The sequence below is a fragment of the Prionailurus viverrinus genome, chromosome X, assembly GCF_022837055.1.
Source record: "Prionailurus viverrinus isolate Anna chromosome X, UM_Priviv_1.0, whole genome shotgun sequence".
Lineage (NCBI taxonomy): Eukaryota > Metazoa > Chordata > Mammalia > Carnivora > Felidae > Prionailurus > Prionailurus viverrinus.
Window position 1 is genome coordinate 42,786,534 of NC_062579.1, and position 16,244 is coordinate 42,802,777.

The 16,244-nt window shown below is 50.2% G+C and overlaps 1 long non-coding RNA gene across 1 annotated transcript; it reads left to right on the forward strand.

The window, feature by feature from the left end:
* Positions 1-4,556: 4,556 nt before the first annotated feature.
* Positions 4,557-16,110, forward strand: LOC125157389 (uncharacterized). Its single transcript, XR_007148965.1, has 3 exons — positions 4,557-7,819; positions 8,851-9,043; positions 15,717-16,110. It is a non-coding gene; the product is annotated as an uncharacterized LOC125157389 (long non-coding RNA).
* Positions 16,111-16,244: the final 134 nt, after the last annotated feature.

A 16,244-nucleotide genomic window follows, 5' to 3' on the forward strand; every position in this document is an offset into this window, starting at 1 on the left:
ACATCGATCGTTTCCACCAGGAAGTTCACGCTGTTGTGTAACTTTGATATCGCCAGTATCATCCATCTTCAGAGTTTTCATCACCCCACCTATATTTTTGTACCCTTTAAATAAAAACCCCCAGTACCGCTTCCCCTCGGTCCCTGTAATCACTACGTGGGAGGAGGGGGCTGGGGGGGGGGGGGGGGAATGAGCCAAAAGCCAGACGACTTAGAGTCGCAGAAATCCAAGTTGGCGAGGAACCTAGGCAGCAATTTAAGAAAGGCAACTTGAAAGGTAGAAAGATATCCCAGTGCTGCGCATTTTCGGTGGGTCCCTAACACGAAGAAAGAAGCAATTTTAGCAAGGGTAGCCAAACGCACGCATGCATGAAAGAAAGGTCCTCCCCCCCCCCCCCCCCAAAGAAAATCATTCCGAGTTTTTTCAAACTCGAAGGGCGGGGGTGGAGGCAGTACTAACGGGTACAGTGCGCAACACTGCCACCTACTGGTTAGAGAAACAGACTGACACACATGGCGAAGGAAAATCGATCTTTTCCGCTGTTCGACTGTAAAGAGCCCTGCAGATCGGAGCTGAGGGAACGAGGAGGAATGCAGCTGAGGGGCAGAGAAAGCTGTAGCACGGTCGATGTGGCTAGGCCTAACCGTCTTTGGCACAGTAGCTTTCCGTGGTTCCGCCCCGGAATTAAGTCAACAGAAGCAGGAAGTCCCGCCTCCGGAAATTCCGGAGTCCGGTAGGAGAAAGGCCGGTCTCAGGGGTTCCTTCCATTTGTAGGGTTTGAGCAGGATTGCGGCGGCTGAGTGAGGTATCCAGCAGTCTGTGTGCTCATCACTGAGGACTCCTTCCATACTGGTCCAAAGCCCCGAACACCTGTTACGCGGGTGCTATTCGTCGATTCCCGGGAGCTCCGACTGTCCCTTGGGCAACCGAGTCCGGATTCCCTGGTCATTGTTCTGCCCACTCCGGCCTGCGTACACGTTCTTCCCGTGGCACAGTTGCTGTAGTCCTGTCAGCCTCCAGGAGACAAACCGGCCACCCGGGTCATCTCCGTCTTTAGTGTAGTTCTTCCCAACCCGGGCATCCCGCTGTCCTCGGACCTCCCCTGTGCCCTGGACTTCTGGAGACCCTGCTCCCCTCGCTGGTGTGACTATCTAGCATTCTCCTCTCTCATCACCACAAACAGGACGCCCTGTTCTCCAGCTCCCTCCCTGGAATGCCTGTACATCCACAGCTGTCAGCCCTTTTGAGAGCCACCAGTTTGAGGGCCACAGGGTTACTTCAGTGTAGATTGTGCTCCCCTCATCCCCACGTAATGAGAAAAGTTTTGTTTTTGAAAGATTAACGTATTGAGCCAATCTCAAGTGCTTTAAAAAAAAATATGTTTATTTATTTTTGAGAGACAGAGATAGAGCGCCAGCAGGGGAGGACCAGAGAGAGGGAGAAAAGGATTCCGAAGCAGTCTCCAGGTTCTGAGCTGTCAGCACAGAGCCCTAAAGCCCCATGCAGGACTCAAACACACAAACCTGAGATCATGACCTCAGCCCCCAAGTAAGAAGCTTAACTAACTGAGCCACCTAGGCGCCCCAAGTGCTGCTCTTTTAATTGATTATGTGGTAAATAGGAGACTGGAAAAAAGGTTGCCAAACCTCCAAGATACTCCTGGACTGGTCACCTAGGAAGACACACCCAGGTTTGCCCCAGAACTCCTGGAAGACATCACAGGCTTTGGGTAAGTTCATCTCTGCTGCCTGAGTATCCTTAATAGTTACCAGGCACTGGTGGGAGCAGAAGACTTAGGATTGAAGCTCTCTGGGTACTGACGTTACAATTGCTGACAAGCATCTCCTAGGAACCTTTTAAAACATGGTGTCTGTCTTCGAACTCTGAGTTTATTTTTATGGATCGTCCCTGCTGACGATGGCACAAGGGTGCATGGACTGACTGGTAATCCTCTCTCTTTTATGTTTCTTTCTCAGCTAGCCAATCCCTTTTTGCTTAATAAAAATAAGAAACAAAAAAAGCAAATCCTAAAGCTTTCCCTTTGGGATCTGGATATACTATATACGAGTCTTGTCAGCATGAAGGTCAAGCAAAGATGAATGTTGTCTCCCAGTATTGGAGGAGTACATGACACAAAGAGGTGGCCGATGGAGGTAAGGCTCTCAGGTCAGACTCCCCTGAATGGGAGGGGACAAGTGAGATGTATCAGACAAGTGGAGGAAAGGATTTTGCACCGATTTGCGTTTGGGACTCAGAGGAGTTCACTTTGCAGGCTGACCCAGCAGTCTCTTTGGGCAGAGGGATGGCTGAGGTTTAGGAACTTAGCTTTCTGGAGCTGATCTTGGCTCCTGCTGTGCTGTGACCTCCCAGAGGCTGCATCCCCAGGTAAGGAAATGTGGAAAGTGAGTGACTCCCCATCAGGGGTTAATGAAGGAGGACTAAGCATGCAGCAGACTAGGTGACCCTGCAGCTGAGGCTGTGGAGCAACAGCCCTTCCCACAGAAGTGATGGACGTTGAGACCAAGAATCCAAGAGGTCTCCACATGCCAACACAGGTGAGCTGAGGCTGGGTCAGCCAGGAAGCAGCAGGTACTGGCCAAGAGGAGAGAGGAAAAAGCAGGTTTCACCAGCCACATGCAAGGTGGTGCAGGTCACTTCACCAGGTGGACCAGGGACACAAGAGTCCTCCTTCCCTCAGAAACCACCCAGGACACTGTGAGCAACATAAGGATTTCATACACCCCATCCCAGCACCACCCGGGGAGACTTGTAAGCCACACATACACCTTCCCCACTTGGAGGCAAGAAGGAAGGTGTGGTGGAAATCTGAGCGACTGAGCACTTCCTCAGCTAGACCAGTCACATGATTGATATCAAAGATGCTTAGCAGATCATCAATGAATTCAGTGGGGTTTTTGCTCCTTTTCTGTGTAGTCCTGAGAGTGAATAATCATGAAGATCACATCAGCCAGAGAGAATCAATTACCCACCGTGCCCTTGTGGTCTGAGGAGCACTGGTGAATCTGTGATCCCAGCTCACCATCCCCACAGGCCCCTGCTCTGTCCACCCTCCAATCAGTCCATGTTAGAGGAGGATGGGGCATCCTTGCCTTGTCCTCTCCTTTAACTAGGACAACGTTTCATGTCCCAGAAATGGACCCCCAAAGCAGAGCACGGAAGGAAGAGCAGACCAGACAGACACAGCGGAGTAACTCATAAGAGCTGTCACTGAGGTGAGCAGGTCCTTCTCAAGTCTGTCATGCCCTCCACGAGTGATGCCAGGCTCCATTCTCCTTTAACAACACAGGCCCCTTTTTTCCAGGGCCTGAGCCATGCATAAAATGCTGTAGCATCCTTTAGGGCTGGAGAAAATCACAAACACATTAGAGCTACTCTGCTTTCATTGCTTCCGTAGCCTTCTGGGACCTCACTGTTGTGCAGGATGCTTTTTTGGGGGGGGGGGCTGTGGTTCCTCCCCCAGTTCCTTCTGAAGGCATCTCAGGATTATACCTCTCTCCTTCCATCCTCTACCATACACCTATCCCTTCAGTCCTAGCCAAAGCACATTCCCATTCTGAAGTGAGATCTATCAGGCAGTGAGAGGGAGGGAGAAGGGGCTGTGTGCTGGAAGGGGGTGAGCCATTCTGTTGTCATGGCAACATTCTTCTGCAGCTCCTCACTGGGTCACTCAGCCTCAGGCGTCAGCTTGCCTGAAGGTCCAGGATAGATGGGAAAGCACTTGTCTCCCTCTCCTTGTCTTTTTGTGATGAGACGTTGAGATGATTTAAAAAGAGAAAAATGGTTACCAGGGTAACTGAAGCTTCATCCATCTGACTCAAGAGGAAAAAAGCCCAAGCCACAAAAGGGAGTAGAAAGTAAACCACAGGATGTATCGTGGGAGGCCACCCATAGAGAAAGGGTCCTGACTGTCAGTAAATGTGCTTGTTACACACGCACACGTGGATACAGAGGAGCACTGCTTCCAGCCCAGAGCAGCACACTGACTGAGGCAATAGGTACCAAGGGGGAGACCTGATGAGACAATGAGGAGGGAATGCAGGCCAACCCAGATCAAGCAAGGCAAGAGGGGCAATGTACCTTTTCAGTAGTTATCTACCGGTTCTTTCACGGCTTATTTGAAATCCGCATTTCATTTCCACCTATTTGTGTAACTACTTATTTAGGACAAACTCTATCCTATGTCACCTGTGTCCTCTCCCTTTTGTGGTACTAAAACCGATCACATAAAATGTACCATGTTAAGCATGTTTAAATGAGCATCGATTGGTTCCATCAGGAAGTTCACACTGTTGTGCAACTATCGCCAGTATCATCCATTTCCAAAATTTTCATCATCCGACCTGTATCTTTGTACTCTTTAATTAAGAAACCCCCCCCCCCCAGTACCGCTTCCCCTCCGCGCCTGGTAATCACTACGTGTGGAGAAAAGCCAAAAAGCAGACGACTTAGAGACGCAGACATCCAAGTTGGTGAAGAACCTCGGCAGCAGTTTAAGAAAAGCAAGTTGAAAGGTAGAAAGATTTTATCCCAGGGCTGCATGTTTTATTGGGTCCCTAACACGTAGAAAAAACCTATTTCCAGCCAGGGCAGCCAAAAGCGCGCATGCGTAAAAGGAAGGTCCTGTTTTTGTTTTGTTGTTGTTGTTGTTGTTTTAAAAAGAAGGCAGCTCTGAGTTTTTTCAAACTCGGAAGGCGGGGGAAGGGGTGGTCCGAACTGGTACAGTGCGCAACACTGCCACCTACTGGCCAGAGAAACGGAACGACACACATCACAAAGGAAAATCCGTCGTTTCCTCTGTTCGCCTGTAAAGAGCCCTGCAGATCATAGCTGAGGTGGCAAAGAGGAATGCTGCTGAGGGGGAGCGAAGGCTGCGGTACAATCGAAGTGGCCCGGCCGAACGGTCTTCGGCACAATAGCCTTCTATGGTCCCGCCCCGGAACTAAGCCAACAGAAGCAGGAAGGCCCGCGTCCGGAAGTTCCGGCGCCCGGTAGAGGAAAAGGCAGGGCTTCGGGATGCGTTCCAATTGTGAGGGTCTGAGCCTGGTTCCGGCGACTGAGTGAGGTCCTTGCCAGTCTGTGTGCCCAGCTCTGAAGACGGTTTCCATACTCGTCCAAGGCCCCAAACCCCTGTTATCCGGCTGCTATTCCTCGATCCCCGGACTCTCAGACCGTCCTTTGGGCGAGGCGTGTCCGAATCCCCTGGTCATTGTTCTGCCCACTCCAGCCTGTGAACGTTGGTCCCAAGGCACAGTTGCTATCCTCCTCTCAGCCCTCCCTCCCCTGCTGCCTCCAGGCCTATCAAGGCCCTAGAAGACGAACCGGCCACCCCCGGTCCTCTCCGTCCTCAGGGTTGTTCTCCCCAACACGAATATCCAGCTGCCCATGGACCTGCCTTGGACCCTGGACATCAGGAACCCCGCTCCCCTCCCTGGAGTCGCTGTCTAGCATTCCTCTCTCTCGTCACCCCCAAAAGGCCTGTTCTCCAGCCCCCTCCCTCTACTGCGTCTACAGCCTAGGCATTAAGCCCTTTAGGGAACCCCCGGTTCCATGGCCACTAGGTCATGTCACATTCTATTAGGCCAGCTTAAGGGGCTATAAATTGTCCCGCGCAAAACAGGTCTTTGCTCCTTCCTCTCTCCTCTCCTGGTACACCCTAATAAAGACGAAATCCTGCAACCTCCTGACCTGTATCTTTTCTCTATCTGCAGTAACCTTCTAGTGCTCCATGACCCACGCTTCTCAAGAAGTTCAATGGTAATACGTTAAAAAGAAGAAGAAGAAGAAGAAGAAGAAGAAGAAAAGAAAAAAGAGCAGTTATCAGACAGGAACTCTCACCACTTCACAGCAACACCTGATCTGCACCTGTATCTCTGCTATCCCTGTGGAATAAAGGACCTTATCCTACCTGAGGCCAGGCCCTTCACCTGGATCCCATGCCCATCTTCTGGAGGAGGAGTAGGACTTTGCAATGATTCCAATGATCACCTATCCATTTATTTCTCCATCATTCTGTTATCTATGATACAAGAGGCAGTAAAACGTAAAGCCATCCCTTATCCCATATCTTTCTGAGACACTGCCACATTTCGCTTGCTGTAAACAGCAAGTCTTCCCTTGTTCTGTAACTTTTTTTTTTTTTTTTTGCTAACTTCTCCAGTCCAGCTTCTATCAGCCTGCCCCCCAAATGAAAACAGCTGTCAAGGGCACCAGTGAATCCCTTTGATGATGTCCTCTCCTCAACCTACTGTACCTCTCAGATAGCTCTGGTACACTTAACAATTGCCTGGTCCTTGAAAATGTCCCTCCCTCCCTTTCTTCTAATTTGTATTGTGGCCTCTTTGAAAATTTACTCTTTGGGTGATGTTCTCGCAACCCCAGTGGCCACTGTGCTCCTTGTCAGTGTTTATTGCTCACTCCCTGTTCCACAGGGCTTTTAACAGGGCCCTTCCCATCTACACTCTCTCTGTGGGTTGTTTCATCCTTGGTGCCAGCACAGAGCATGGACACAACGGGACCTCCCACGTTCGTACCTCACGCATCAACCTGTCCCCTGAGATCCACATTTGTCTGTGTCTTTGCTGGATGACCAGAAGGGAGCAGACACTTAACATGTCCCAAGCACGCCTCTTCATGTGACGTGTTCCTTTGGTCTCCACTGCAACCCAGCACCACGTCCTCTGGATTCGATCTTCTGAAAACATCCTGTATCCATCCCGTTCTGTGTTCATCTACTGCTACTGTTTTCGTATCCAATCTGCTCATCTCATGACTTCACAGTGGTAACTCTGGCCTACTCCTATTCCTCGAACACACCAGGCTTCTTCCCTCCTTAGGACATTGGTGATCACAGTTGTCTCTGCCCGGAAGAGTCTCTCCCTGAATCATTACATGGTTGTTTCCTTCTAACCATCTGGTTTCAACTCCATTTTTGCCTTTTCAGAAGGTTTTGAGGTGTTTGTGTTAAAGACACAATACTGTTCCCTGTCTTGTTTACTTCTAAATGATTAAATTAGTTCACTGCTACTTAAACTGACATAAGCATGAAAAATGAGAGGGAGAAAGAGAAGAGGTGGGCCCATCATAAGGTCACCTAGGGTGGGCAGCAGTGCTGTCTCAATTTCATCCAGTAAGCTCTCTGGCTGCACGGTGGCAGGCCATGTCTCCCTGTGCCTTGGTTTCTCCATCTGCACTTAGAACAGTCAGGACACGTGCCCACAGCGTGACTTGAGATTGTCCATTCTGAGAACAGGGCTGGCACCAGGAATTCTCAAAATGAGTTTGATAGATCATTTCTTTGCATGTGTGAGCAACTGTCTGCGGGAGAATCAGGAGCCTGAGAAGAGTTGCTGGAGGCCAGAGTGCTCCCACCTGTGTTTTCTTGATGGAACCCACAGCCATGAACTAGCTAGGGAGAAACTGCCCTGGTTAGGACTGAGCAAGGAACCTGTAATGTAACTTCAGCAGGAACGCCACTGAAGGCATTGTGCTCATAATCGGAAGTTCTTAAGCAAACATTTTCATTTCAGGGATTTTATCTTTTAGACAGTTGTGCTTTTATTCTGTTTTCCAGTCATGTAGACTGTACTCCCCCCTCCCCCCACCACGGTAATGAGAAAAGTATTTACTTTGAAACATTAAACTATGAAGCCAGTCTCTGTGCTGATCTTTTAATTGGTTATGTGGTAAATAGGAGACTGGAAAAAGGGTTGCCAAACCTCAAGGATATTTCTGGACTAGTCAGATATGAAGATGCACCCAGGGTTTCCTCGTAACTCCTGGAAGACATCACAAGCTTTGGGTAAGTTCATCTCTGCTGCCAGAGTATCCTTAATAGTTACGAGGTGCAGGTGGGAGCAGAAGATTTAGGACTGAAGCTCTCTGGGTACCGACATTACAACTGCTGACAAGTATCTCCCAGTGATGAAGTTTTCGGGTGATGGTGGGGTGGTCTGGAGCTGACAGCCAAGAAAGAATTATTGAAGATGTCTTTGTTGCAAAACAGTGATTTCATTAAGGTATGGGGACAGGACCCATGGGCAGGAAGAGCTGCCTGGGACCCTTTGGAGAGACTGTTTATATATTTGGGAGTTGGGGGAGGTAAAGTCAAGTGGAAGTTTCCAGTGGGACTTGCATATGCTAAAGAAGACTCACAGGATACTGGAGGCTTATCTATTGTCCCTGAGTTGGAATCCCACCCCCCAGCTTCCTCCCCTGCCCCCCCCCCCAGGCTCTGTGCTGACAGCTCAGAGCCTGTAGCCTGCTTCTGATTCTGTGTCTCCCTCTTTCTCTGCACCACCCCACCCTGCCCCTCTCACACTGTCTCTCTCAAAAATAAATAAACATTAACAAAAATGGTGTAGCATCCTGTACTGATGGAGAAAATTACAGAACCACATTCGATCTACTCTGCTTTCATACCCTTTGTATCCTCCTGGGACCTCAGTGCTGTACAGGATGCTTTTTGGGGGCTGTGGTCCCTCCCCCAGGTCCTTCTGAGGGAATCCCAAGATTACACATCTCTCTTTGCATCCTCTGCTATACATCTATCCCTTCCCTCCTAGGCAAAGCACATTCCCATTCTCAGAAGAGATCTAGCAGGCAGGGAGAGGGAGGGAAAGGGGCCTGTGTTCTGAAAGGGGGTGAGCTATTCTGTTGTCATGGCAACATGAGCTCTGCTTGACCTCACTGAGTCCTGACATCAGGCTGACTGAAGGTCGGGGCAGATAAGAAAGCACTTGTCTCCATGTCTCTTTCTTTCTGTGATCAGACTTTGAGATGATTAAAAAAAATGGTTACTAGTGTAACTGAAGCTTCATCCTTTTTACTCAGGAAAAAAACAGAAACCACACGAAGGAGGAGAAACTAAACCACAGGATGTATTGTGTGAGGCCACCCACAGACACGGGGTCCTGCCAATAAATAAGCTTGTATCAAGGGTCCTGTGCACGCACAGACATATGCACATGTGGATACTGCTGCGCACTCCTTCCAGCCCAGAACAGCACAGTGACTGCTGAATAAGGTACGGGAGGGGGAGACAGGGGATGAGACAAAGAGGAGGGAATGCAGGCTAACCCAGATCAAGCAAGGGAAGAGGGACAATTTACCTTTTCAATATTGCTAGTATTCGGTTTTTTCATGCATTATTTGACATCTGTAATTTATTTGGATCCATTTGTACAACTACTTATTTAGAAAAAACTCTATGCCAAGTCACCTTCATCTGAAACATGTTTTTTCTCATTTTGGTTGTGCTAAAATATCCATCACATAAAATTTACCATGTTAAGCATGTTTAAAATGAACACTCTGTAGCACTGATGAGATTTTGGGGGTGATGGTAGTGGGTCCAGAGCTGACAACCAACAAAGAATTCTTGAAGACGTATTTGGTGCAAAAAGGTGATTATATCAATGCATGGGGACAGGACCTATGGGCCCTAAGAGCTGCTCTGGGGTTGTGAAGAATGACTGGTTTTATACTTTGGTGTTGGGGAGGTGAAGTCAAATGGGAGGCCTCCACAGGGACTTTGATATACTAAAGAGGACTCCTACCTTACCTGAGGCCTTGGTATTATCAAGCTATGGTTGTTTTCCCTCTAGTAAGTCACTAACATTATGACGGGGAGAAATGTTATACTCTGTATTTGCCTTAAGTATTTGTCAATGGGCTGCAGGTTATAAGGAAATTTAATTTTACCTGTCATTTCCTTCTTGCCTTTGTTTCCCATATCACTATGGAGGGGTGATGTGGGGGCTCCAGGAAACAGTCTACAGGCTTCTAGAGATTAGGCTGTTGATAAGATTGCCTTTTTCTTGTAATTTACTAAATATTTGTACACTGATGGAGATCCAAGTCCAGTAGGACTATGATCTCTTATCAGTTTGCCATTTGTTTTCTTTCCTTTCCTATGTCCTTGGGCAGCCACGAGTGCCTGAGGAATATCACACACATCCCACCTGGGGGCGGGGGAGGGCAGGGGTGCACTAGCTTGCACTTCAGCCTCAGACCACCCCATACCCCCTCATCAGAACCATGAAGTTCACACTGTTGTGCAATCAGCACCACAATCATCCAACTCCAGAAGTTTCATCACCCCTGTTTCTTTGTACGCTTTAATTAAGAACCCCCCAGTACCTCTTCCCCTCAATGCCTGGTAACCACTAGGTGTGGCAGAAAGTCACTTAGAACACTCAGAGACGCGCAAATACTATTTGCAGAGGAACCTGGCAACTATTTTACAAAGCATTAAGAGTTTTGTCCCAGGGCGTCTGGGTGGCCCAGTTGGTTAAGCCTCCACTTTGGCTCAGGTCATGAGTTAGTTCGAGCCCCCTGTCTGGCTCCGTGCTGACAGCTCCAGGCTTGGAGCCTGCTTCAGATTGCCTCCGTTTCTCTGCTTCTCCCCCGCTCGCACTCTTTCTCTCTCTCTCTCAAATATAAACATTTTAAAAAAGATGTTCTACAGCTGTGCATCTTCACTGGTGTGCTCACCTACTGAGAGAGGTGACAGAACCAGGCTAGACTGCCTAACCGCCCAGGCGCAAAACAAAACAAACAGAAAAACAAGCCCTGGTTTTTGAATAGAAGGCAGCTACTCTTTTTTCAAGCACAAAGGGCGGGGTGGAAGCCCACCGAACAGGGCAACACTGTCACCTACTGGCTAGACAAACTGAATACCGCACATCGCGAAGTAAACTCTGTCTTTTTCGTTAGTGTCATAAGAAGAGCCCTGGAGACCATAGCTGAGGGAAAAAAGAGGAAGGCCACTGAGGGGGAGAGAAAGCTGGAGCCAGGCATAACTGGCTCGGCCACACCTCCTTTGGCACAAAAGCCTTCCGTCATCCCTCCCCGGAACTATGCCTGCAGAGGCAGGAAGTCCCTTCACCCAGGAGGTAGAATGCCCGGGCTTGGGGCTGCGCTCCGATTGGTGGGTTCTGTGAGTGCCTACGGTGGCTGAGTGAGGTCCTGGACTGTGTGCTTGCCTGAGTCTGACGAGGTTTCCCGACGCGTCCAAAGGCTCGAATCGCTGATATCCCAGTCCTGTGCTATTCCCGGGCGCCCCGACCATCCCTCTGGCGATGTGTGTATGGATCCCATGGTCATTGTCCTCCTGTTCACCCCAGCTTGTGAAAACGCTCCTCCCTTGGCACACTGGCCGTCGTCTCAACCCTCCTTCCTCTACTACCTCCTGGCCTCCTCAGGATTCGAGTAGAGCACCTGGCCACCCCCGGTCCTCTCCACCCTCAGGGTTGTTCTTCTCCCCAACCGAACATCCCGCTGCCCCGGGACCTGCCTTGGGGTGTGGGCATCAGGAACCCCGCTCCCCTCCTTGCTGTCGCTGCCAAGCATTCCCCTTTCTCCTCACCCCCAACAGGATGCCCTCCTTCTCCAGCTCCCTCCCTCTAATGACTCTACATCCACAGTATTCAGCCTCTTGGGGGCTTCCAGTCCATGGACCCCTGGGCCACCTCGTGGTTCACTGGTTCACGCCCAATACCAACACTCCCTGCTTGTATCTGAGCACCAGAGCATTCATGACAAAATTTAAAATCCTACTGAATTCTTTCATCTTAATCCCATGGTCAGGAGAGAATGGCTTCTCACTCCCACTCATCCTGCCCACACTACTAACTACATCACTCACTTGCAATCCTCTTCCATTCCAGTGCACCTCCCTAATAATTCAGGGAGAAGACAGTAGCAATCAGGTGGGGCTTCTCAGAGCTTCCCAAACCCAACCTACCTGATTCTGTCCTGGCATTCTCTGCTGCCCCTCTGCATACCAGCCCCTCACTGCTGCTCGGGATCCCAGGCCTCCCACCTTCTCAGAGACTCCGCTCCTGCAATTGTCTCTCCTCTATCCTGAACCATCACCTGCTCTCTCTACATTGGAGCATTCCACACCCAAGGGGGGGGGGGAAACCCATCTTCTTCCCACATGTCATCTTGCAGCTACTGGCACATCATCTGTGCCTTTCAAAGCAAAACTGCTTCAACTTCTCCTGAGACCATTAGCTCCTCGACCCCCTTCAACAGAGATTCTGTCCTTGTCACTCCACTGCAAGTGTTCTTGTCAAGGCCACCATTAATATCCATGTTGCCTGACCCCACTCACACCCTAAGCACATCGTAGGCCACCTCGGAGGAGCCTTTGGCATTCTGCCCATTCATTTCTCCATCTCTTTCTTTATACATATTTTTTGAGTGGGGGGGATAGGTCACCACAATTTCCATTGTTTTTGACAATGTGCCAATTTCTCATTATGCTCCTTTTCACCTGGATATAGCATGGGAGGTTGGGTCAATAAGAAAGAAGAGCCAAAGAAAGAGTGTCCGTTTCAGTCCAGGGCAGCAAGGCCCACAGAGCAAGTGGTGGCAGAGGCAACACAGCTCAGACAAGGGATGGGTGTCAAGAAGCGAGGAGGAGCACCAAGGAAAGGAGGGTTTCACCTCATTCACACTTGGGATGCACAGGTACCCTCTGCCCAATGGCCGTCCTCTCTCTTTGGGTAGAAGGGCAGCTGGAGTGTGGATATGTAGCTTTCTGGAGCTGAAATTAGTTCTTGCTGTGGTGTAGGTGTGACCTGGGGGTGGGGGTGGGGTGGGGTGGGTGGGTGAGGGAAGCTGTACTCCACCCTGGGGGATGTAGAATGTGGCTGAGCTCCTAGCCAGAGGTTCATGAAGGAGGCTTTAACCTGGCTGGAGACTTAGATGCCTCTGCAGCTGAGCCTGTGGACTGGACGCTCTTGCCCAGGGGTGGGGTGGAGGATGCAACCCAGATTCAGAGGCACTGGCAGATGCCAGCAAAGTGAGGTAAATCTGAGTCAGTCAGGGACTACCAGGACCCGACCAAGAAGAGAGGGACAAAAGTGCAAGTTACACAAGCCCCATGCACGGCATCACCAGCTGGACCTGGGAGACAAGTGTTGTCCTTCCCTCAGAGACCACGAGGGCACTGTGAGCCACATAAGTGTGTCATAGACCCGCTACTCACATCATCACACAGATTTGTAGCCACACATACCCCCTCCTCATCTTGGGAGGAGGATGCAGGGGGTGGAAATGTGAGAACACTTTCACTTAAAGAGACTGAGCATTTGTATATTTGGACAATTCACTGATTACATCTGACCACACGTAGCTATCATAGTGGATGTAAATTAATGGCTCTTCCTCCCCCCTCCCCTTGCATTCCATAGTCCAGAGGGTCAGCTCTCATGGTGTAGATCAGATCAGTCAGGGACTAAATAAGCCAACGTGCCCATGGGGTCTGAGGAGCATGAGTGGCTCTGTGATCTCAGCTCACCATCCCCACCTGCTCTTCCTCTGCCCACTGGCCAAGCCGTCCATGTGAGAGATCAGCGGTCCTTGTCTTGTCCTGTCCTTTAACTCAGGAAGCTTCAAACATCCACAAACAGACCCCCAGAACAGATGAAGGAAGGGAGCCCCCCCCCCCCCCCAGACCCGCAGAGTGGACTCAGTGACAAGGGCTGTCACCGAGGTGAGCAGGGCCTCCTGATGGCCTCCTTGCCCTCCACGGGCAATTTCTCCTTTGCTACACAGACATTCACTTCAGTGCCTGTGTTGTGTTGTTGGGTTTCATAAATGTTCCCAGAACCAGAGGAGAAAGCCTGGAGGACCGTATACAAGGCCACCAGTTTTTATTAGAAGAGGTAGAGGTTTTCCTTTCTTGTGTCCTTGGACGGTAAATCATGTGAGTTTCCTCCTGAGAGTTGAGAGGCAGGGGTGACAATCCCAGTGGTTGCTGTCAGACCTGGCAATATCTCCCAAGTTCTTTTCCCCCTCTGTTGGGTCCTCAGCATATCTAATCTCCAAGGTAGATCCTCCCCATGTCCACTATACCTGACATGGCCTCAGGTAGGACACTGGCTTTTGTTCTGAGAGACCAGCAATCAAACTTCCCCTAAAGGACATGTCTCACGTCTACAGTTGCTGTCATTGGCCCCCTGAGTGTGCTTTCCATGAAGGAGAGCCCATTATGTAACAATAACACAGTTATGCAGCAGGAACAGTACTCCATTCAACAGGCTTTCTTTACAGGAGGCTGTAGGACTTGGAACACATTGATATATCCATTGTCCCACTTGGTTCTTGGAATTCAAAAAGTCATGCTTTCTCCCACCCTTCATCTTCACGGGACAGTGGTGCCCTGAGGCCCTAGAGTCTCTCAAATGGAAGCCAGGGACTAGTCCTGAAGAAGCCTACACCCCCTTGTGTCACTCTGGGGATGGAAAGACCTGGAGCAAGGCCTTGGTCTCTTCTTCCAGCCATGGTCCACCTGGCCTCCATTCCTCATCGGGGCTCCTCTCAGATAATGGCCTGTCCCTCCCTCCCCCATCAAGCAGTGAGAAGGAGCTTTGGAAAGATGGGGTTTCCATCCCAAAGACCTTGAGCTCTGCAAGTGCCTGGGCTGTGGCCATGTAGCAATGGCAGAATTTGCTTTGGGATTGGACCTTGGTCCTTCGCCTGAGAGCATTCGCCTGAGTTATTTCATGGTGGCTTGCCAGGTGGCCCTGGTGTGTGATCTTAGAGCTGGGCCACTCGCTGTACTTCCAAAGACCCACTGCAACCTGCACCCTGCACCCCCTTCATGGGGATCCGAGGATACACTTTGTGGTGGCGGGAATCACATGGGAGTTCTGTTCTGCTGCTCTACGGCCCAGCCTCTCTGTTCCTCATCGGAAGGACCCCCAAAGCACCCTCACCACCAGATAGGACATGTTGAGGCCAATCTCTTGAAGAGGCCTTAGTTTTACAGAAGACTCAAGTCTATCCAGGCACAGGCCACAGACAAGGTTGCACCAAACCAAGAAACATCTTTTTCGCAGATACTGGGTCTGAATGTGGTGGCCTAATGCCCACATCCCCAGCCCTGCCATCACCCCAAACCCAAGCCCCTTACATCCACTGCTCTCAATGGCATCACTGCTCTGAGCACCCCCAACAGGACTCCTGTCCTCTGATGTCACCTCTGCCAGAACTTCCCAATCTCTCCCCCTCCGTTCCTCTCTAGTCTGACAACTCAATGTTGGACTCTCCCCGGACACCATCCACTGAGGCTTTTACCTGGAAGATGTTGAGTCTCTGTAGCCACATCTGCATGGGTCACAGGGGTAAGGATGGCATGGGAGATGATGGAAGACTTCCTGTAACCCCACTGCTGCCCAATCCCACTGCTCTGCCCTGAAAGAAACACCTGTGAGACTCATCCAACTCTCAACTCGGTCATCTGTTCAACAGTGCTCACCATCCAGAGGAGGTTCCAGAACCTGCATCTTGTTTTCTGTCTTGCTTTTGGGGACAGAAAAGAACATCCCCTGAAAGCACACAGCCAATTGTCTCTACCACCCTGGCCTTGATTCTCTTCAAGCCAGGCTTCTTCAAAGTGTAGACTGAGGAGAGTACTTTTTACCTCTGGATTTCCCTCTACCGTGTCCCCCACCCGTGGAACATTCCTTTGCTAAATTCTCCAAAGAGCTCCATGTTGCAAAACCAAAGTACCCGATGCTGTCTTGGCAGCCTGAACATTCTTTTTTCAAAATGCTGTCTTTCCTCAGCATCTGTGACAGCAGCCCACCCAAGCTTTCTTCCTACTTCTCAGTCGTTAATTGTAAGTCTCCTTGTTGGCCCATTTCATTTGATCCCCTCCTAAATCTTTTTCTTTTCTCTCCCAGGGTTCCAACTTCTTCCCTGTGCTCTCCTCATCCTAATACATGATTCGTGGGTGACCACATGGCCATCCAGAGCTCCACGCATCTAACTTGATTTCATCTATTTCCCCTTGTATGCTGATGGCTTTTCCCATCAACAAGTCTACCTAAGAAATGTCTGCTGGGCCCCAGGACCCCATGGGCTGAACCTATAGGACACCTCTACTCAGGTGCAAATCCCACAAGCCCTACAAATCTGCACAGGACCCCAGACCTCTATTCCCTGTCTCATGGCTGGACACTGCCATCCACCCAATTCCCGAAGGCAAAATCCTAGAGATACTGCTAGGTGTGTTCTCCATTGTCCAATGACTCTCTGGGACCTGCTCTGGAAAAGGCTAAGCCATGATCCTCACCTTGCCACAGATGTGTGTAAAGTCCCCCAGGAGGGATCCTCCTCGGCAGATGCACTCTGATCGCATCCTGAGCAGAGATTTCCCCTGGTTTGGGTGGCTCCACACAGGAATTCCGAGCAGAAGACCTGGGCCCTGT